The sequence below is a fragment of the Centropristis striata genome, chromosome 10 (genome assembly GCF_030273125.1).
Source record: "Centropristis striata isolate RG_2023a ecotype Rhode Island chromosome 10, C.striata_1.0, whole genome shotgun sequence".
NCBI classification, from domain to species: Eukaryota; Metazoa; Chordata; class Actinopteri; order Perciformes; family Serranidae; genus Centropristis; species Centropristis striata.
The window spans coordinates 30,798,134-30,823,286 of record NC_081526.1 but is presented as its reverse complement, the minus strand read 5'-3'; the positions used below and the strand labels follow the sequence as shown (position 1 = coordinate 30,823,286).

Here is a 25,153-nt window from a genome sequence, read left to right as displayed (position 1 = left end):
ACTCAGCAAAAATAATAAATAAATATTGTACAATAAAAGACTGTTTTAGCAGAGTTATCTCTTTTGCTCTAAGATACGCTGGTTGAGGCGGCCAATAAGGACACTGACTTCAGTCAGAGAAGCTGCTCTTGTATGTATAGTGTGTATGGGGCTTTGTATTTGCATGTAGGAGTGTACATGAGTATGTGTGGTCTGAGGATCATTAGCTAAGCTCAGTCACAAAGAGCAATGTGTAGTGTAATACAGTAATACAAATAATATAACAGAGCATTTCTTACAAATGCATTAAGCAGCCACACACAGTAAACATACAGTTCAATGAGCCTAAATGTGTATACTCAGCAAAACCTGAACTAAAGAGTTGCAGATTCATAGCAGCGAGTCGGCTAATTTGCTGCTGCGTCATGACAATTTACAACATAAATGGATAAAATCGACAAAACTGAATGAAGAGGGGGCGGCTGTGGCTCAGTTGGTAGATCGGCCATCCATCGATCGGAAGGTCGGTGGTTCGATCCCTGACCATGGCAGCCTACACGTTGAAGTATCCTTGAGCAAGATACTGAACCCCAAATTGCTCCCGATGCTGCGTTCATCGGTGTGTGAATGAATTCCCAATGGTGGCAGGAGGCACCGTGTAGGGTAGCCTCTGCCACCAGTATGAATGTGTGCGTGAATGGGTGAATGGGCGCAGTCTGTAGTGTAAACCGATTTGGATAAAAGTGCTATATAAGTGCAGTCCATTTACATAAGGTTGCTTTCTGCTCCAAATTGTGATTATTGCAACAGTCTGTTTTCCATTTTATCCTGCAGAGATGTTTGGTCAGTAGAGGGCAACATAAATACCTAGGCGTTGTAGAATGGTGAATAAATTTATAATTAGGTGGTTTATGCTGCCCTCTACTGACCAAACATCTCTGCAGGACAAAACGGAAAATGGAAAGTGCACAATAGTTCAGTGCATTACTGTAAGTTGCAACAGAAACAGGGTTTTATGTGGTTTATTGTGTCAATCATTCATCCTTCTTTCTACCGTTTGTTTAATTTACTTGATTACGAATTGCTCAATCAAAAAGTTCTGCTTTTAGCTCATGAAAATGCAAAAGACACTTTCAAATAGTGATTTTTGAAGGACTCCCTGATGAGGACTCTGCTGTTCTTAACAATCCGATAATTAAATGTATTAAGATCTACATTTCAACCTTTGAAGTGATCAATATTACATGATTCATTTAATATAGACAATTATTCAACTCATCCTCTCAACCTTTATTTTTAAGTGTGCTGTATTCCATTTGCAGTATTTATCTGTCAGAGGATCTAACCGGCTCCTTGGCCTAGAAATCCACAGGTTTCTGGGTTAAACCCTGGAAATCCACAAAACCAAGAACCACTGCTGCTGGTGGATATGAACTACTTATTCCCATTACTCCATATGTCTCTATTTATATTTCCTTTTCACCCAAACACGCACACCACACAGGTATCTGCAGTCTAAAACAATACTTTTTTAAAGAAGTGCTCTGTGCTCATTCTAGCCCCTTATTGTACTTACTTGGGAAAGTCTGAACACCAGATGATCAATACTTTTGACAGTACCTCTGCAAACACACTTGACGATATTGCTCCACAAAACAGGCATTATGTGGTTAGACATCACTATGATCAGGCAGGTTTGTGAAAAAAAAATCAAATAAAAAAAAGAGAAAGCAGCAGCAGAGCAGCCAAACGAAAAATGGAAGTATTATGGCATCTATATAGAATCAATATTTACATTGATTACAACAATGTTGTTCACTCAGCAAGTGGAGCTGCAGGGCTGCTGCACAGGCTGGATCAAACCCTACATTACCCTATCCTTATGTAACTAAACCCACAGTTAGACACACTTCAGAGCAAAGGCACCACTATTACAGAAAGAGATTTGTCTCCCTTCAAAACTGACAATATAGGGCGTTTGTACATGCAGCAAAATCACTCACATTTACACTTTCATCCACCGCAATCCGACCAGGAGAACAAAAGTAAATTACTTTTTATGTAACTCATGTTGTTTACGTAATTTACGCGGCTCACGGTTTGTAAATCACTTTTTTTTTAACATAACTTCCGTGGCTCACATCACCCTTTTAACTACTTCACTTCCAGCATTTTCGTACATTTATTTACTGTTTAAACTGTCTTTTTTTGGGGCGATTTTACAACTCAAAGTTTAGTCTGTTTTAAAGGAACTCTAGTACGGTTAAATCCTCTGTTTCCAAATGGACCCTACCACTGTGAATGTAATCCAACCAGAACCCAACACAACTAAAGGAAATGAACCCAAACACAGTGAACAGTGGGCTACCTGCACGGTAAGATGTACACAAATAACATGATATGGAGGAAATTCATGTCCTTCAGTTTCACTCAGTAGACTACCACTGAGCTAAAGCTAATTTGTCATAGCAGAATTATCAACATATTAAGATAACTTAATATTTACCTCTGTGGTAGGAGCATCAAGGCTAGCTTCTCTGATTCTACAGCTGTCTGATCGCAGCATGTTGTAAATAACGGATCAACACATTGTTGGGGACCCGGAGCCTCAACAGGAGCTTGTTGTGATCGTTTCTCTCCAAATTAGTTTGGTAGGAACACCAGAGCAGATTATGGCGGGTATAATTAAAGGTACTTGGTTCACTCTCATACGGACTAACCAAACGGACTTGGGTTGTGAAAGCACCCTTAGGCGTCTTTTATAACTAACCAGGAGTTTTTTGCCCTAAACCTAGCTCAGTGATTTGGTAGCATAAATACACAGAAACTGCAGCCTTTTTTTTTTTTCTACAACTGTGAACTGTATGTCTGCGGTACTGTGAGCCACAAAACTCATTTTGACAAACATTCATACGCTTCGTAATGGGTGGCATTGACAAATGGTCTATTCTGTTGTTTAGGTTTGAGATCTTGTTGTACAGAAAATTGTAGGTGCATTTTATCCAAACATATATTCAGTGTTCCAATTTAGGGTAATAGAGATTTTTTAATCACACCAACAACTTCCTAGTTGAAAATAATATCCCTCCACTTTCTGTCATTTCACAGAGGTAATTACAGTACGCACCACTCTGACTGATATTATTAGTGGTCTGACATTTAACAAATAAAAAGACCCATTTCAGACCTCAGTGACACCTTCAACATGAATGTTTGATGAGCTTCAGACATATTACTCAAATAAAAGTCTTTGAGGGATGTACTAATGATCCTGTATGTCTTTCTTTCTTCAGGTATTATCATCAGACTACTTGATGTACAATGCTAAACACTTCAGTGCATGAAGACAGTCAGAGCCTTTGCTTTGCTATTTGTCCGGCATCAACTAGTGGATTACTGTTATCTCCTCCGAAGGCCCTGTACACACACTTACAGTCCAGCAACAAAGGTGTTTTCTCTCCCCGTGCCTGATTACACCTCCTCTGAGGACTGTGTGGGCGTGTACACACTGTGTTTGATTGACATCTCCGTTTTGCTGCACCTGTTAAGACTGGGAGAATTGCACTTTTTTCATTCTGTGAGTTCATGTAATTTGGTGACCTCCTGTCATTCTGTGAAAAATTTTGTTTTTCAACCTAAAAACTGTTCGGCAGTTCAAGAAAAATATGCTGTGCTCTATTTACAGCACAAAAAAGTGCTTTTAAAATATGTATTTCATGAGAACAGTCTGTCCAGGTCAAATTGAGCACTACAAGCAGATCATTATTCCAGACTGGTCTCCCCTCAAATATAAGGCTTTTGTACAGGCAGTAAAATATGACGCATATTTACGTTTCAGCCTGTCCTCTGCTGAAATCTTGCCGACTTTCACCCATGAGAACGGCTTTGTGTCCCATGTGAAAACAACGGGAAACAATTTGTTATGTTACTTTCCTTTTTTACCCAACTTCTGTTTCTTTTTTTTTTTTTTTTACATAACTTACGTTTTTACGTAATTTACATAACTTACATAACTTACAGCAGTCACATCACCCTTGTAACTACTTCACTTCCAGCACGTACGTACATTTATTTAATGTTTAAACTGTCTTTCTGTAGGGCGCTTTCACAACCCAAAGTTCAGTCTGTTTAATGGAACTCTGGTACGGTTAAATCCTCCGTTTGAAAATGGACCATACCACTGTGAACAGAATCCGTCCAGAATCCAACCCAATTAAAGGAAATGAACCAAAACCCAGTGGATTGTGGGCTACCTGCACGGTAAGATGTACACAAAAAATATTATAAGTATTAAATCTGTATCCTTCAGGTTCACTCTGTAGACTACCACTGAGCTAAAGCTAATTTGTCATAGCAGAATTATCAACATAGTGCTAAAATAACTTAATATTTACCTTTATGGTAGGAGCATCAAGGCTAGCTTCTCTGATTCTACAGCTGTCTGACCTCAGTGATGAGCTTCAGACATATTACTCAAAGAAAAGTCTTTGAGGGATGTACTAATGATCCTGTATGTCTTTCTTTCTTCAGGTATTATTATCAGACTACTTGATGTACAATGCTAAACACTTCAGTGCATGAAGACAGTCAGAGCCTTTGCTTTGCTATTTGTCCGGCATCAACGAGTGGATTACTGTTATCTCCTCCGAAGGCCCTGTACACACACTTACAGTCCACCAACAAAGGTGTTTTCTCTCCCCGTGCCTGATTACACCTCCTCTGAGGACTGTGTGGGCGTGTACACACTGTGTTTGATTGACATCTCCGTTTTGCTGCACCTGTTAAGACTGGGAGAATTTTCACCTTTTTCATTCTTCAAGTTCATGTAGTTTGGTGACTTCCTGTCATTCTGTGAAAGATGTTGTTTTTCAACTTAAAAACTGTTTGGCAGTTCATGAAAAATCAAGTTGTGCTCTATTTACAGCACAAAAAAGTGCTTTTAAAACATGTGGTTCATGAGAACAGTCTGTCCAGGTCAAATTGAGCACTACAAGCAGATCATTATTCCAGACTGGTCTCCCCTCAAATATAAGGCTTTTGTACAGGCAGTAAAATATGACACATATTTACGTTTCAGCCTGTCCTCTGCTGAAATCTTGCTGACTTTCACCCATGAGAACGGCTTTGTGTCCCATGTGAAAACAACAGTAAACAATTTGATACATTACTTTCCTATTTTACGCAACTTCCGTTTCTTTTTTTTACATAACTTACATATTTTACATAACTTAACACAGTCACATTACCCTCGTAACTACTTCACTTCCAGCATTTACATACATTTATTTGCTTTTTAAACTGTCTTTATAATGCCTTATGGGAAGTGACGATCATATGTGTCGCTATGGGTGGTATTTAAAAAAACGGTCTATTCTGCCATTTAGGTTTGAAGATCTTGTTGAATTTTTCCAACCATTTTTTTTCTTTTTATGTATTTCTAAGACATATTACCATCTACGTGACGTGTATAACATGTATACAAAGTAATGCCATGGATAGCTTCACTATTTACTGCAAATTCCCACTCAAGGGGGACATTATGTTGTTAGTCCACTCGACGAGGGACTCCATTCATTTTCTGTCATCACTGCTTATAGCCAAGACTTGATTGTTGTTTTAGGCAATAAAGGCAAAAGGCATCACAATACCAAACTCAGAATATTTCACATATAACTACAGTACGTGTGAAATATTCTAAATTTGGTTTTGTGGTGTTTCAGAGATGCTCTGCCCTACAGATTAGGTTCTTCAGACTTCTGCATTAATCTGCAATAAATTATTTTTCAATGAAAATGAGAATTATGTAAAAAATGATCATTCCCTTCAACATCCTGAATCATATTGCAAATGCAATCTCAGAAAACACAGGACTATCTTTTCCTAAGCATAACCATGTATTCTCCCTCAGTAAACTTTATAAATTATATAATTTAACTGCAATTAACCAAACTTCAATTAACAATTATCAATTTACTACGACCATGTATTAATGATGATAATTATAAAGCTCAGAAATTAAAAAAGGGTTCATGAAGCCTCATTTGCACATTACTATCGAGAAGAAAAAAAAGTCGCCTATTAAAGAAGTAAGGCAAAAAAAAACATTGCTTATATTTTTAAAATGTCATGTATAAAATGATTAAAAATGGTCACAATAACAACTGTATTGCTATAACAGAATGATTCTGTCCCACTATTAGTGGTTTCCACTGTATCATCAGTAAGATCTCATTACCAGACCACACTTATGTATGCATAAACAGTCTTCAGAATGATTGGACAAATAAAACTTAAATACTCTTCTGTATTAATTCCTTAATTGATCTTTTGTACTTTAACGTAGCATCTGTAGGGCACATTATTCAAATATGCAAACAAATGCAGGAAGAACAATTGTGTTCAAGCTCATTTCAAATGTATTTAGAGCTTGACTCATAAAGGAGCGTAAACACACCTGACATTTCACAGGCCATTCCTCTGAGACTGCTGGGTATTTCCTCTGTGTGTGTGTGTGTGTGTGTGTGTGTATGTGTGTGTGTGTGTGTGTGTGTGTGTGTGTGTGTCTACATCTCCGTATTGTGTGCTGTAGACTCCCAGTAGGAAAGCACCACAGAATGCTTTTCTTTTTTTTAACGGACTGGGATGAGTTATACCCTTTAAAATGTAAAAACTGCCCTTCTTGTGAATTTCAAAGATGCATTCGAGCAATCACGCCCACATAATAAATATTATCAGGGATATGCTATATATGCTGATGGTGAGCTGACAGGAGTATTCCCCCCAGCCTGAGCACAAACACACAAACACACACACACACACACACACACACACAAACACACAAACACACAAACACACAAACGCACACACACACACACACACACAAGCATGTGCACAAGTGAGTCACATACAAACAAAGACACATCCTTCATCCACAGAGACCTGACTGATAGCCTGATCCATTTCCTGTATCCATTAGAGGCGGCTCTAGATTATGCAATTCATCCCAAGGCTATCATCCACCTCTATCAATAATAAACATCTCCACGAAACTAGGGCTAGCCTCGGAGGATGGAGACGGCACCGCCCAGCACGTTCTACTTCTGATGAAACCCTCCGTCTGCACGGCCACGCAACGAGCACCGCAATCGCTTCCACACGACTTGTCTTTAGTCGCAGAGACCCCCAGGCACAATCTTTTCTTATGCCTTCTCGCACTTATCAAAGCTGCGGCTTTATCAGCTCTGACAGAGACGTCTCAGTGCTTACGGTGGTGGCAGAGAGCACCTGTGGCTCATGACAAGAGACAGACGCTCTCGTCCAAGATTCCTCTGCGTCGCCGATGCGCCCTCTTTCTTTCCATCAGCGAGCCGCGTTGTCATGTGATTGACGTCTGGTGCATCGTTTGTGACATGTCCTGGTGCTGGGGTGACGTGGTAAGGGAGAGTGTGCTTTTTAACACAAACAAGTTGTGTCTGATGAATGCACTTGGTGCAATGCATTCAGTTTGAGGCATTAATATGAGGCAGCTGTCATAGGTTATTCCCTGGTGTTGAGGCCAGGTTTCCATCCAAATGTACTGTGAATTTTTACAAAACTTACAGAGAATTGGCAAAGGAAACTACTGCATATTACATGGGTGCATCAAGACATAAAATTTCCTGACTTAAAATGAGGCAAAGCTGGTATAGTCCTGATCAAGTGTACCGTGCAGTGGTGGAAGAAGTATTCAGATCCTTTACTTAAGTGAAAGTACTAATACCACACTGTGAAATTACTCCACTACAAGTAAAAGACCTGCATTCAAAACTTGCTTTAGTAAAAGTAAAAATGTATCAGCATCAAAATGTACTTAAAGTATCAAAAGTAAAATGACTCGTTATGCAGAATGAACCCACTCAGATTGTTTTATGTATTCTAATATATCATTTGATTATTTGTATTGATGCATTTAAGTAAGCAGCGTTTTAGTGATTTCAATGTTCATTTTATGTGGTTTTATTTATAAACATGTGTAATCACTTTAAATTGATCATGTTTTCATGTTAAATCTTGACCTGAAAAGTAACTTGTCAGCTAAATGTAGTGGAGTAAAAAGTTATATATTTGTAATATTTGCCTCAAAATGTAGTAGAGTAGAATTTATTAAGTCACAAATGTGGAAATACTCAAGAAGTACCTCAAAATTGTACTAAAGTACAGTACTTGAGTAAATGTACTTAGTAACATTCCACCACTGGTACCGTACCTTTAACCTATACTTTTTACAAGCAATGTAATAATTCTAATAATCATAAGATTGAAGAAAATTACCATAATCTCGTCTAAGGCACATTTTATTTAAATAAATAAATAAAAGTGCCCCGTTAAATATTAAATTAAATACAACATAAAAGCTAATGTCTTAATTTACACAGTTAATAAGCAGCAACATAATTGCTAAAAATGTAATGACATATATACACAGCCTAGGTAATACACATCAATGCCCTTTTGAGACAAGATGTTGCCAGCAGCAAAAAATTTAACAAGATCCATCCATCCATTCTAATTAAAATTAAAAAATCACACCTGTTTTGGGAGAAAGGTCACAAAGCCAGACTTGAAACAGGTGTTAAACCCATTTAGGTCACCCTGGTTTGTCCTGTGTCACTGTCTTGAAACACATATTTGTCAGATTATTAGCCTCATGCTGGAGAACTGACCTTCTTTCATGTGTGAAACCACTACAACCACAAGCCTAATGATGGCTTATTGAGGAAGAAAAACAAGGTTTTGGGGATAATGAACACCAACAGAGTTCATCTTTGTTTCTGCGTTACATCAGACTCTGTTTGCCAGAGAAAGGTCGGTCTTGATTTACTGAAGTTAGTACAAAGTGAAAAAGAGTCGCAGAAAAAGTTCTATTTGGCTTTAGAAAAACTTGCCACCAGACCCCAGACACCGAGGAGCAGTGGATGACAGAGAAGGTGAACAGGGAAAGAACCAACAAACCAACAATAGATCCCTGAGGAACGCCGTCAGAGTGACAAATCTGTTTTGTGCCTGACATTGTGTTGTATTCCTCGGACCTCCTGGACAGAGTCTTTGTCAAACGTTGTCCGTGTAAGTGACAAACTCTTCTCCCATGATGCCTTGTCCTGTTTACGAACACTGGTCAAATCCTTACAATGGGAGGAAAAGACAAAGAGAGAGTGGCAGAGGACGGGAACAAGGGAGGGGGGAGCTATTTGGACAAGCGAGGGGCAGAAAGAGACACACGGAGACTAATGGAAGGGACGGGAGTTACTGTGACAACGGGAAGATGGAGAGAGATAGAGGGAGACTGGGAGGTGGCTGGCTTGTGCTTCTGCTCTTTAACCGCTTGGCAGTCTTCTCTTGATTAGGGCCTAGCCCGCCAGTCCCAGCGGAGTCTCCCCAGCCGAGTCACAGGAGACAGGCTCCTCTGTAATAGTGTCTGACAGGCCAGCCAGAGCCACAGAGGAGCTGACACAGATGCTCCGATTTTCAAAGAGACGCCCGACACAATTCCTCCTCCAGTCCCGAGTCTTCCTTCTCCATCTTGACTTCACAGTCTAATTTTAAGAGCCAACTCCCTTCCCCTAATGTATGAATTTTGGATAGGTGGAGGAGCTGCCTCCCTTAAGCATGCTTTGTGCTTTAATCTTAATCTAATTAGAAACAACTCACCTATTGAAATCCTAATGTGATAATGTACACTGTAGTAATGTAGAAGCAAATAAACAACAAATGACGAATCTCAAGACACATCAACCAATCAGAAAACATCACAGTAGAGCTATTTCAGAAATGTTTTTCACATAATTCAATGCAGAAAAAAGATGCTTGGATCATTTAGAACTGGCAGCATCACATAGTTTGTCGGGCAGAACCACAAAAGAGACACAAATCTGCTCTCAGTGATGTCTATAATGCTATAAGGTCATTCAACACTGGAGACAGAAGCTTCAAGGCTCAGGGCGACACCTTGGAAAGGTTGCTAGACGATCACGGGACAGACACATAGAAACCAGAGACCACCATTACATTCTCATTCACTCCTACGGACAATTTGGATTCACCGGTGTTCATTTAGAAACATAAAATAGCAAACTTATTAAACTACATGTTCAAACATAAATAGAAGCACAATGGTAATGTTACATGATAAACATATATCTGCCAATATATATATTGATATTGAAATGTTTTACTCCCCAATATTGGTATCAGCTCATACATCTGGTATCTGTCAGGCTCTATTTTTCACATCAAGTATCTTTTTGAGTCACTTTTCCAAATACTGTGACAATCATCTAGTGGTTTCAGCTTCTAAGATATCAGGATTTCTTGTTTTTTTTGTCCTCGGATCGATTTCTATATACAGATATCTGTATATGAATGCAGAATCTGTAGCAAGGGGACAAGATTTTGGTATCAGAGGCGGTTCTGTTTGTAGTCCAAGTATTGACCAGTCATGCTTGGTTGAATGCAAGGACACTGATTGGAGAGCAAAAGAAGCATAATGCTATCTTCTAAAAATATAACTTGACATGAGCTAAAATTATGTCTGGACCTAAAACACAGACAAAAAGTAACAATAAAGTTGCTTATCAGACTATAAATAATGACAGTGAACAGAAGAGGAATTATTTCCCGAATATCATTTATTCTGATATCTGTTGGATACAATGGATCTCCAGAAATCATGGCTGTGTCCCCAGAAGTCATTGTGAGACTGATAGCTGATGGGTTCCAAGATTCTACCACTATAAACCAAACACCTTTTAATAATGATAAACACATTTTGTCCCAAGTGAGGTTGGAAGTTGGAAACTGAGTGGGTGCTAAATTTACCAATAAGAATAATAAGCAAATACCAAATTAGGAATTTTACAACATTTGGAAGATACCTCTGGAACTGGTAAGGACAGGAGATATGGAGAAGGCAGTGGGAGAAAAACATAATGAAAAATGTCTGATTTGTTGCTGGTAATATACTGTGTAACCTACATTAAGCAGTTTTTTCTCTTTATTGTATTTATTTATGTGTATTATTTATCTTTTGCAAGCTACATTTATTTTGGTCCTTTAATTATTATTAATATTTTGATTATTTTCATTGCTGCTATATGTTCATGATGTATATATATATATATATATATATATATATATATATATATATATATATATATATATATAATATTATAAATAAATAAATAAATAAGAAAGTGGTTAATAGGAGGCTGCAGAAAAAAAAATCTAAGAAAGCACTGTTGTCTGACTGTTGTCAGGTACAACTAGCGATAGTGTTTGGTCTCACCAAACGTCACCTTTGACACCTTTTCATCGGCAAAATAATTGATGGATTCATGAATCTGCTGAAAAATGAAAAAAATAAAAATAGTGAGAAGTTAAAGGCCAAAATGAAATAAGAGTTACATTAGAGCCCTGAGTAGAAAAAGTGATGCCATCATCTGCATACAGAACAACACAGGAGAGGCGACACTGAGGAGAAAAGCAAAATAAATCACTTAATCCTCCGCAGCAGCACATTGTGCAGAAATTCAGTTCTATGTTGCTTTGCACCTCAGGGCCACCGTACCCTTTAGCTTAATATCTATTTCTATAACTTATCCATGCTGTTTTCTTAAATAAATAGATAGATATCAAAGGCATGCATCACCATAACACTATAGTAAATAGTACGTAACAGCACATGTTACACAAATAATAATTATGTCGACAGCTCACTCCATGAAACATATCAGCATGTGTCAAACACTCATTTCCTTCATCATCACCTGCTTTGTTTGAGCTGCATGCTCTCACATATTCAGAGCAGAAATATGTGGCCCAGTAACTCGCCTCCTGTGCTAACTCGTCTTGCTGATTTTAATTGGTGTATTTATCATGCAAAGAGAAAAGGTGGTGCCTCACCACAGACACCTCTGACAGGAGAGATGCGAGAACCGGAACAATTAATTGACCCAAATTACAAAAAAGCAAACACGCTTTCTCACAGTTGGTGTTTGGCTCTGCAGATGATTTTTGTGTGCTGTGCTGTGGTTTTCAGATACCCTACTCTGATATTACTGCTGCTATAAAATAATGGAGGAAAATAGAATTTAACTGACGAAAAAATTGCACTCCACAAAACTGCTCAGGAAAATCCAAAATGTTTTTTTATATATAAAGTATTTTCTCAATTTAGAAGCAAAACAAAATGCATATAACCTCAAAATATCCATTCCCCTCACCATACTGCAGCTGCAGCAGAAATCTCAGATGGATATCTGAAAACCTCAGCAGATTAAACCAAATCCATCAGCATGGAGAGAAGCCACTGACTGGCACCAAATTGTCAAATATATATTTTTGTAATTTGGAAGAATCTTTAACTCTCCTACAAGCAGCAAGAAGACCACATACGGGAGAAGTGACTGGAATAAAAGAGAGATGAGAGGATGGAAGGAACGGCAGGCAGTGTGGAGACGGTGGGACATGCAGAGTTGAGAGAATTAGAGTAAAGAGGATTAGGATATGCAAAATACTGATGAAACAATCCAGTGCTTATCTTATTGTAAAAGAGGACGACATCAATTTGCGCAGCTTGAACAACGGAGGACTGAATGATTTTCTTTGCCAGTCAACAGCGTCACAATTCAACAACAGAACACTGACGTTTTTATGGTTATCTTTCTATAAGGGGGCCTATTGTCATCATTTTCAGGGTTATACTTGTATTTCGGGCATTTTTTTCCATGAACGGTTGTTGTTCAGAGGGATACTTTTACATATGTTTACCACAGTATTTGAAAGTTTGGCCAAGTTTAACATGAACATCCAACATTGTAACATTATATATAGAGAGAGACATAGTGCCACACGACATACTCGGACAACCACGCCCACTGGAGGGGAATATTAGCCTATTTTAGCACTCTATAGGCGTGTTTCCATTAGGTACTTTTCCCTCTTGTGAATCGCTATGGGTGGGAGCTTGGGAGAGAGGATCCAACCGATGTTTCATCAGCTATGAGAGTCTGCTGCAGGAGTACTGGGCTGCTTGTGAGTGCTTTTGGACGGCACCTGCTACTCGTTAAGAAGAGGAACGAGTCTCCAAAAGTCTCCAATAACACCAGAAAAAGTAGTTGCTTTTTTTTGAAAAAGAGTCGCTAGAGGGGTCTGAATAGTCGCTAAATATAGCGACAAAGTCCATAAGTTGGCGACACTGCTTGCAGCGTCGCTCTGTTGTCACATTCGAACTCCGTTGGTTAGCTGCTACAAAAGTACCTGTATGGGAACAAAGGATGAGGGGAACTAACTAGTGGGCGTAACCAAAACACTCAGCCCCTTTCCAAAAAAACCTCAAAAAGTACTCGGTGAAAACACGCCTAATGTCTACCAGAGAGGACAAGTTGGCTGTTAGCTAGCTAATGTTAGCTATATGTTAGCAAGTTAAGGCACATAATACTACATAGCCTTCTAATTTATTCACATTCTACTACAACACGAGTTACATTGAACCAAATGCTTTAACTTCACTTGTACTTAGCTTAAAAGTGACTTTGGATATACTTGGTGACAAAGTGCACTGCATACGTAGTTAACGTTAAATATACTGAGTTTCCCTGATTGTAACTGCTGACTGTATACGTCTGTATCCACATTTTTCCTCTTAAAAGTTCAGTTTTTCGGTTTGTCAGATTTTAAAAACTTGGTTCTGGGTTTATTTACCCTCTTGGTATTGCATTTCACCACAGAGCAGCTTTGAGACATGTTTCTGTTGTTTGCTAACAGACAGAATTGTCAAGGAGGCTCCTTCATTCAATACAAAGTCAATAGAGAGTGATGGATTGATTTCTCCTCCGGTGGGGGCGGGGCTTAAGTGTGCTCTGTCTCTATAACAGAAAAAGTGGAAAAACATAATTGGTCCCCTTTAAAATTTCATCATTACACTTTGAGAGTATGTAGCAGTTCAGAAAAAAACTGTCAGTAATGAGCAATGACATGCATTTAATCTGAAGTATCATAGATAAGGCCCGCTAAGGTCAGCCGACAGAAACAGTAGCATTTATGTTATAAAAATGTCTGTTACGCCAGTGGGTGCTATAGGAAAAATTGAATTTTTATCATGTAGTATTATAGGGATAAACTACATTTGGGGTATGTGTGGCCATAAACAATTCAATGGAAAACTGTTACATAAAGGTTAAAATATTATTTATTTTCAAAAAGTAGAGCTTATCCAATTGCCTTTAGTCTTTAGCTGTGACTTGAAAATAACGTGAAGGACCCTCTTCAGCAATCTCATTACTACTCGCTATCAGCTGCTGTAACTGATTTTGTACAGCGTGAAAACAAAAGTGCATTCAGCTTTATGAAAAGTCAGATAAGCAGCCCTGAGATGAGGCTGGCATTTTAACGTTCTGTCACCTTCGTCACAGATGAACGCTTATCATCGTGTCTGTCCGGGTGCCTGCTGTTATGGCTTCTGAGTGCAGCAGTTCATACGGACGTATACATCAGGGAAATAAATTCACCGTTACCCAGAATCTCAGTCCCAGTCCGTTCACATGGCCCTGGATAAAAAGGATGATAAATGAATGCAAATATATGGAATTGGGGCTGCATCAGAAGCTGGAGTCAGTACCACCTGGGCCTGTGTGAGACTGTGTGTCTCTGTAGGTATTTCATTAGTTTACATTCATAAAATGGATGTGAACGGAGTGTTAAAGAGAGAGAGAGTGACGGGTTGGCTGTGTTCCTGCACTTTCAGGAACATTTGTGGCCTCTACGTGTGTGTTTCTGAAAGGTGTGTACCAAAGGCATTTTCACAGGTCCTTGTTTAGCGCGATATGAAGGACACGCTGCCCTTCCAAACCCTCCCATCAACATCATATGAACCCACATTAGCTCTCATCGCTCTTTGAAGTGCTGCAAGCTTCTGCAGTCCAGCCATCACAACCCAAACATTAGACGGCTTCCGGCAGTGAAAGGCGGGAGAGCAATTTGAGGTCAGGCATTACAGCGAATAGTAGCCACATCAAACAAGCAGCGGGGAGCATATTGAAGAGCAAATGTGCTGCCAACATCATCCTAACTTCTTTTATATAAAGTATCACACTATGCGGAATGTACATTATGATGTTGAATGCATATTAGGATGTCAGGGGATACTGTCTGCTTGCAGAGGAATGACGTTAAATGACTATGTAATGTGTGAACTAATGTACATAAGCTGATGATACCTTTACAGTCTGTGTAGCCATGAGGGACAGTGTCAGGTTCACTTACTCATATGCACAATGATGTCCGTGTGCACCACATGATTCCTATCTGTGCAGCAATGATATGTTAACATGTCTACATATGCAAGCTGATTCAGACTGGATTTTTAAAGGGACTTTTCCTGCTCATTTTCAGGTTCATCCTGCCCTGCATCTAAATGGAAACAGCACTTTCATGGCTAGAAGTGGGTACAACTAAAACATTTGGTTTGTGTAGTATAACACAATTATAATGTCGTGTATCATTTAAAAAAAAAGGGGAAAAAATCAGGTTGATTTCTTTTAGAGCTCCACATTTTGAATTGTTGACAATTTTACAACCTCTACTTGTTGTCCTCTCCTCTCTGCTCGGTGTAAACAGCCTGCAAATACATCAAATTTCACAGTTTTTTTGGTAATGATTAATTCATGACATCCCAGTTGTGCAGAAGAACATAGGATTCAATGTTTTAGTGCCATAGTAGCCAAAAAGACATTTAGAAAAAAGTGATTTTAATGAAATATCACCATTTTAAGATTCAGTTTGGTTACTTTTTGCACTAGACAATCCATTTTAGGACGATGGAAAGTGGAAAATCTGACATATACACTCACTGACCACTTTATTAGCCAGCAAGATGTACCAAAAAAAGTGGCAGTTTGGTCTTCTGCTGCTGTAGCCCATCTGCTTCGAGGTTGGATGTGTTGTGTGTTCAGAGATGGTCTTCTGCAGACCTTGGTTGTAACGAGTGGTTAATTGAGATACTGTTGCCTTTTTATCATCTCCAACCAGTCTGACCATTTTCCTCTGGCCTCTGGCATCAAGGCTCACTGAATATTTTCTCTTTTTCAGACCATTCTCTGTAAACCCTAGAGATGGTTGTTAGATCAGCAGTTTTATAAAATACTCAGACCAGCAATCATGCCACATTCAAAGTCACTTAAATCTCCTTTCTTCCCCATTCTGATGCTCGCTTTGAACACCAGCAGCTCGTCTTCACCATGTCTACATTGCTGCCATGTGATTAGCTAATTAGAGAGTTGCATTAACGAGCAGTTGAACAGATGTACCTAATAAAGTGGCCCATGAGTGTATAATAACTGTATTTATGTGGAAGGCACAGTTGTTGTTGACATGTTTGTGGTATGAAGTCACGCATGAATCCGAAAGTATATTTTTTCAGTATCTGTACAGAACCGTATTTTACATTTAATCCACAGTAGCTCAGGAAAATCCCATCATCCCACTACTTAAAATGCAAAGAGCATTAATTGTTCTGACTGCAGACTAGAAGAATGCCTAAATGCTTTGAGTTACTCTGCTGTGATTAAATATTTGCCTTAACAAGCAGTTTAACAGGTGTACCTAATAAAGTGGTTGGTGAGTGTACATATGCCATGCAGAACCTGGTCTCACAGGAATCCATGAAATAGCCATGGATTTGCTTAACTCAAAATCCATGGAATAGCCACGGAATCACTCAAATTTCCGTGAAACTGACACGGATTTCGCTATAATGCAAGTTAATGACAGTCATATCCCGTGGCTATTGGTTTGTTCCAAGTCACGTGACTTTCAAGGTTCCAGCAGTCAGAACGAAAACATGGCGGACAGTTCTCTCATTTTTAGTGAAAAAATCAATATTTTGACTTAGTTTCTGCATAAAAATGGATTTTGATCACATTTTTAGCGAGAAATATATGTTTTATTTTCTAAATATTCACTCAGTGAATGTACATAATCACTTTGTATGTTGGAATAGCCACCGGATATGACTGTCATTAACTTGCATTGTAGCGAAATCCGTGTCAGTTTCACGGAAATTTGAGTGATTCCGTAGCTATTCCACGGATTTTGAGTTAAGCAAATCCGTGGCTATTTCACGGATTTCTGTGAGACCATGTTGGCCAAGCATGAAAAAAAAATACATCTGAAATATCAACTTCACAGTGTTCTCTGGTATAATAGTGGAACTGCTTCTTAGTGACTTTAAACTTATAGTTTGGCATTCCTGTACTGCAATTTCTTGTTACTTCTGGGCTGACATACATATACACAGATACTGATATATCTACAATTTCAGCCTGGATTATATAACCATAGACATTTCTTTGGCAGAAAGTGAAATGATTGAAACGGAACACCAGATTTAGCTGTTATATCCAGTGAGATTAGTTGTGCCCGGGAGCAAACATCTTTGGATTTGTGTAAATGTACAACAAGTCTTCAAACCAAATGATGACATGTGACAAGAGGTGTGGGCACCAACAGTACAACTCTCCATGCACTGGATGTTCTGAGTCTCTGAATGAACCAATGTTGTTGTTTTTCTGTTTCAACAATATCGGTTTAAAGTACAATTAATTTTTGTGACTGCAATGTCAATGATGTTTTAAGACACTATTAGAAGCAGCATTAGGCAAAATCTTTAGAGCTGTTGTGTTTTAAAAACAGCCTGAAGGAAGAGACATAAAAATCTCTGATTTATGTTGATTTTATTGCCTTTTCATTTAAATTTAACAACCATTTAAACACTTTCCTGCTCTCTCACACTGTGGTAGATATTTTGTTTAATGCATTTCGAATGTGGGTGAAAGCTCTTTCTTCTAGTCTGCAGTCAGAACAATTATTGCTCTTTGCATTTTAAGTAGTGGGATGATGGGATTTACCTGAGCTACTGTGGATTATTTGCAAAAGTCATCTGAAGGACCAATACAAAATATGGTTTTGTACAGATACTGAAAAATCTACTTTCTGATTCATGACAAATATGTCAACAACTGCTGTGCCTTAATATAATAATACATAATTACAGTTATTATACACTCATGGGGTACTTTATTAGGTAAACCTGTTCAACTGCTCGTTAATGCAAATATGTCATCAGCCAATCACATGGCAGCAACTTAATGCATTTCGGCATGGTGACATTGTGACATTGTGAAGTTAATATTTCAGATGTAAAATTGTTTTTTTATGCTTGGTTTATGTACACTCACCAACCACTTTATTAGGTACATCTATTCAACTGCAAATATCTAATCACATGGTAGCAACACAATACATTAAGGAGCAGAAGACCATCTCTGAACACTCAACATGTCCAACCTTGAAGCAGATGGACTACAGCGACAGATCACACTGACCACTTTATTAGGTACAACTTGCGAGCTAATAAAAAAAAAGTTTTAGTCTGATTTCGGTGGTTGATGGTGCAGAATGGCTTCAGTGGGACTCTGACCAACTACTGCATTCTTTATCATTCTATCTGTGAAAAGAAATTGACTAAACTGACAAAATTGCTGGTTATGACTAGAGTAGGTTGACTGAAATGTTTAATATAAGGAGGATGGATGAGATTGACTAGACCAGGGGTAAGAAACAAACTCAATTCCTCCAATCAGAAACAAGCAAGAGTGACGACACTTAGGCCTGAATAGGATAAAGACTAAAAAGGAAATTTCACACAGGACAAACAGCATATCTAAAAAGTAGCTTACAGAACTAATACTGGTTTAAATGAAAAATAATTTGGACTGATGTGACTAAAATTAAACTAACTTTTGTTAAGAAGAACCAGTCTAAACTATAAAGGATTTAAAAGAACAGAACTGTGACGACAACCAATAAGCATTTCCATTCAGAGACTGAAACTAAAGCTGCCAAAAGGAACACTGCTCCCAAGAAAATCCTATTGGATCAACCTGTGAAAAGAAATTGACTGAACTGACAAAAATTGCTGTTATGGCTAGACAAGGTTGCCTGAAATGTTTAATATAATCTGATGAGGAGGATGAGGTTGACTAGACCAGGAGTAAGTAACAAATTCAAATCCTCCAATCAGAAACGAGCAACAGTGACAACACTTTGGCCTGAATACGATACAAACTAAAAAGGCCATTTGACACAGTACGGAGATATTTTAAAATATTTTTGACTGAAGTTGACTTGTATTTAACTACCTTTTGTTAAGAAAAACCAGGAAGGGATTAAAATAACAGAACTGTGAAGACAGCTAATGAGCATTTTCATCCAGAGACTGAAACTAAAGCTGCCAAAATGAACACTGCTCCCAAGAAAATCCTTTGCAAAACAAGCTGGATGTCCTCTAACACACCACAGTAAACATCCTCCCCACCAGCCTGCAGCCAGAACCAGGTCTGGGTAGTCAGGCACGTCATCATGAGCCAGTGAATCAGCACATACAACAGGGTGTGTTTTGTTCTTTATAAAACAAGAAACAGGACAGCATCATTGCGGGGTCAAAGATACACAGATCTGCCTCCTGGTGCTGGTGTGTTAAAACGATAGAAAATGAATTTGCAGTGACTTCCTGAACTTCCTTCTACTGATTTTTGGACTTGAATTATTTTTTGGCCCGCACTGAGCTGAAAGTAATCCTGACACAAATGACCCATCACATTACTTACATCTGCTGTGCTCACATCTGTCTCCCATTCATCTGCAGAATCTTCCGCAGGAGTCTCCTTAAACCTTGGACACTTTCACAAATGTTCCGCTCACAGTCTGCTGCAATGTAGCGTCTCATTTGTAAACAAACCTGCTGCATACATCCCAGAATAAACACAGAGCGCTCCAACTCCCTGCCCTTTATGACTTGAACGCCTTTCAAAAAAATTATCTACATCAAGACTCGTTTCTGCCAATTGAACTTTCAGAAGATGTGCTGGCACGCAATTTGTTGGATGCTGTGGTTGGAACGTCTGCCAATAATCTTTCCTCCGAACCCCTCCAAATTTTTATGATTCTTTTTTATGAATTTGAAACTGACTGTTGGCAGACTGTCGCTTGCATTTATAAACAAAGTTTTAATTTAAAAGAAATTGATAACTTGGGGGTGTTACAGATGGTTTAAAATGGTATTTTAGCATTAAAAAAGTTCAAAATTCAAGGCAAGGCTCTATAGGCAAAACCACTTTTTCATGTTTTTCCTCTATAACATGACTTCTGTCAGACTTGTGGAAAGAAAATATACATATTAAGGTGTTTATTTTACTACACTTTGTATATTTGTGTCTCTAGATATCTCCTAAATTCACCAAAAGTTAGAGAAAATGCCTCATTTGCATATTTTAACATACAATTTCAGAAAACTTGTAATGGAAAAAAAAATAGTCTCAACTAGAGAGGTTCTATGGTGATATCTATTAGTTAAATTTTCCCTTATTCACATGTAGTGTCATGTAGTGTCTTACAATACTTACAATATTTTAAGGACGTTTTCTGAAAATTACAGACACATTAGACATTATTCCTATCTATATTCTGAGGGTGATTACAGAGGAGTTTGTTCGTATATCATTCATAACCTGATTTATACCATTTTATTCCTTAGAATATCCATCGTCCTCTCCATAAGTTCAATAAACGTATACAGTAATACACAGCAGCTTTTTTAACTGTTACTGGAAGAAAAGCAACAATATATCCAACTTAACAACAGAATAGACAGTTTGTCAGTACTACCAATAAAGACACATATGAGAGTTTGTGCTATTTTTAACATGCTACGCTGTAGCACAAGACACACGTCATTATACATTCACATACAGTCCACGGTTGTAAAAAAGGCTGCAGTTTCTGAGAATTTAGGCTACTAAACCACTGAGCTAGGTTTAGGGCAAAAAACGTCCTGGTACGGTGTTATAAAGACAGTTAAAAAAGTAAATAAATGTATGTAAGTACCGGAAGTGAAGAAATACGAGGGTGACGTGACTACTGATGATTACGTAAAAAACGTGATTTACAAAATGCGAGCCACGGAAGTTATGTAAAAAAATGGAAGTTACATTAAAAGTTGTTCACTTTGTTTAAGAGCCTTGGGGAGGGGGGTGGTCTGTGTTTGTAAGTTGTATGTCTGTTAATGAAAAGCTGCAAAATAAAGTTTGGAAAAAAAAAAAAAAAAAGTTGTTCACTTTTGTTTTCACATGGGCCACATTCTCCTGGGTGAAAGTCCCGTCCCATTTTTTCCCACAACTTACATTTTTTAAGCAACTTGCGTAACTTACGTGGCTCACGTCACCCTTATAACTACTTCACTTCTGGCATTTAGGTACATTTATTAACTTAAATAATTAACTGTCAAAAAGTTTTTTGCCTTTAACATGGGTCAGAAGTTTTGTAGCCTAAATTCACCGAAACTGCAGCATTTTTTACAACAGCGAGTCACTTTTGACAAACTCTCATATGTGTCGTTATGGGTGGTATTGACAAACTATCAGTCTATTCTGTCATTTAGGTTGGAGATCTTGTTGGTCGTTTTTGAGGGGAGACTAGTCTAAAAAAAGACTAAATGCATTGACAATCAAAACAAGAAGCCACAAGAAAGCCTGCATACATATACTGTGACTCCTGTATTCCAACTGAAGAAACAGGTCTTCTGAGGCAAAAATAAAATCAGAGCTGCACACAGTTAGTGCGTTATAAAACACAATTCCAGTGATATCACAGCACTCCATTAGAGAGAGCAATGAATTGTGCCATTTACCGTTTGCTGGACAGTTTTAGTTGGAGTGTTTCATATTTTTAAACTGGACGACTGTTTTGGGAACCGGCCTTGTGACCTGACATAAAAAATAAAAAAAGAACTGCTAGAACAGCTACTCAGACATGAATCACAAAGAAATGTGATGTGATTAGTCAAGGTTAGGTGTTAGTTGACCAAAAAAAGCAACTCATTCTCAGGTACAAGACAGAGAGAGAGTGTGTTGCTTTGTTGCAGTTTGACTCCGGTTAGTGAGTGAAAGTCTTGGCTCTTTCAAGAGCCAGTGTGAGACGAATCTAATGCATCTTGGCAATGAATAGTGTCCATTGATTCCACCACATCAAACTCACTTCCTCTTCACACAGCCCCTTGCATGTCTCTTCCCTCCAGTTTTTTAGTGTGTGTGTGTGTGTGTGTGTGAGAGAGTGTGTGTGCATGCAGGCACCCATAGATTCTGTTAGAACAAAGGAAATCCATCCAAGCTGAGAATTTATACAACTTTCAAGTCTCCTCCGACAGTCCTGAATGAACCGCCGACAGCGGAGGAATCTCGCAGCGATTTATGTGACGCTGATTGAGAGTGACTGATTATTTCAGCGCACGGCATCAGTTGCGAGGGCTAGGAAGGTCATGTTTACGTTGACTGATGAAACCGGCTCCAGCACAAACAAATACAAGACGGCACGAGCCGACCAATGATATTTAAGGCAGAAATTGTGGTATGACCTGCTCTTTTTCTGAGAGCAGGGCGAGCGCCTCGGTGCACAGCAGTTATCAGTGTGAGATCTCCTGAAGAGGAATGGAGCTGTAATGTCATTTATCTACAGGCCTCTGTTAACGTTTGCTCCCAGGGAAGTACGAAATTGAGATAAAAGCCGGTGACCAATCGAGTGTCAGCCTGCCTAGTGCCTGGCTGCGCTGATGACGTGCTGATAAAAGCGACGGATGAGAACACATGCTACGTCTTCAGATCTCACCAGCTTCATTTATCTGAGGGCTCTGCATAGCATATTAGTCTGCAAAAGCTTGCAAACGTTACACTAAAATCAATACTCGGCTGACTGGTTTGCTCCTTTTTTTTATGATCGGTCTGGTCGTAAAGTTAAGTATGAGTCATTACCAAGAACAGCATAATTTCCCAGATTTATGCCATTAACGAGGCCTTTCAGTCTTTGGGCCCATCAGTGGCAGTCTTGTTTATGAATGTGGACAGCGTACAGTGGTCTAGAAAAGTGACACAGGGTTTCACAGGGAGCCATAAAAACCACCTCCCCTCGGGGCTAATATCGTCCAATCAAGACAATGGACTTCGATCCAGCTGATTATAACGCTTTAAATTATTGTTTTTACTTTAGTAATATATTACCTGTCATCTCTTCCTCTAACATATGTTTCAACATGTGCTGTGCCTGGCGAAGTTTTCTACATCTCGGGCCAGTTTCTTCTTCTTCAAGAGCACTTGGAGGTTGTGTGATTCACACTGTGTGACCACTTGACATCTGAATCTTCTTAAGTAGACCCAGCAGCATATGTTCGCATTAATACATCTAGGACGTGATATAGAACATTCCTCTCTTTCATGCCTCTTTTATGTTGTTGATGCAATAATATGCTCTTTTTTTTTTACTGCAAATTGGGCTAAGTAGTAGTTGTGTGAAGTGTGTGGAGGTATGACAGGTGGGTGTGGAAAATGTGATGTGGAACTAATGTTATGAAGTTATAAATAAGTTACAGAAGCATTGTGTGCAATAATCCACCTTCCCTTACCCTCTTTCTGTCCCTCTCTTTCACACACACACACATACACACACACACACACACACACACACCCTTGTACTTCTATCTTTGCAAGGGCACTCATTCATAGAATGCATTCAGCTAATCTTATTTAAACTATAAACTATTACAACTTAATTTTAAAAAGAATCATAACAAACCTTTTCCTTAACCCAAACTTAACCCTTATTATATTTTCAACCTTCAAATCAGTTCCAAACCCTCAAACAGGCCTTTAAAGGAGCGAGGACAGACCAAAATGTCCTCACTTCCCAAAAATGTCCTCCATATGTTTGTTAAAAACCAGTTCCGGTACTCACTATGTAGGAAGTACAAGAACACACACACACACACACACACACACACACACACACACACACACACACACAGACACACACACACTGCATGCTATGGTGCTCAGCCCCTGAATCTCTGGCGAGGTCACTTGCTTGGTTGAAATTAAGGAAATATGCTAAACTAGACTACAAAAAGACGACAAAATCTTGTACTACTACATGTTGTATAGCAACCAACAACACCTGTCAATCCTCCTTTGATTGACCGTTGACGAAGCCTAAACAGTGGTGGAATAAGTATTCAGGTCCCTTACTTAAGTAAAAGTACTAATCGCACTGCTGAAGTACAAAGGTATCAGCATCAAAATGCATTTTGTATCAAAAGCTTGCTATGCAGAATTGGCATGGCTCATATTATTAGATATTCCAGATATAATATTGAAATATAAGTATTGATGCATTTATGTAAGCAGCATTTTACTGAGTACTTTCACTTATCTAACGTCAAACTTTTACTCCACTACATTTAGCTGACAGCTTTAGTTACCTTTCAGGTCCAGATTTAAAGTACCTCAAAATTGTACGTTAATATAGTACTTGAGTAAATATCGCTGGTCTTTGGTAGATTTAATCAGCTGTGGCTATAGCTTCTTAGAGTGACAATAATTTCTAACCCCCAAACTGAGATCTTTGAGAGTAAACACTAGGGTTGGGCCGAGTACTCGTACAGAACTCAAGATTTTTATGGGCACGTATATTATCAGAGTAAAATGTTTCATTATACTTCTGAAGTTAAATGTTTATTGGGTAGCTGTGTTGTGTAAAGTTAAAGTTAGCTATGTTAGTTTTTAAAAAAAAACAACCAATGAGGATCTCAGAGGCAATTCTGAGTCTGCTACTTGAGGAAAATTGGGCTCACTGAACCCACAAGAGTCTCAGATTTCCAGTCATGCCCAATTTATGCAATTCCTAGACTGTTTAGGGACTCCAGCATACAAAAATATTCAAATACAGGAGGTGAAAATAACACAATTGTACGGCATGAGTAAAAGTGGGTGGTTGTAGCTTTATGAAGTCTTATAAAGTAGGCATGTCTGTAAAGAAGATACTTAGAATTACCCACAAGTCTCTTCTTTACAGACATGGGCCATGGCTACTTTGTAAGACCCCATAAAGAGAACCTGTTTTCATTCAGATATCTTGTGGTCAAAGGCACCGCCGGGAACCGCTTTGAAAATGGCTGTCGGTTTTTTCCTCACAATAATATAGCCTAACTTTGGAGCGTTACTTCCCGACAAGATCGGAACATGATTCCTTGGATCTTCTC

At 38.6% G+C, this 25,153-nt stretch overlaps 1 protein-coding gene across 2 annotated transcripts in view; it reads right to left on the bottom strand.

Moving 5' to 3' along the window:
• Window positions 1-25,153, bottom strand: part of tmeff2a (transmembrane protein with EGF-like and two follistatin-like domains 2a) — a 166,476-nt gene that overhangs the window by 123,545 nt on the left and 17,778 nt on the right. The window lies entirely within an intron of this gene.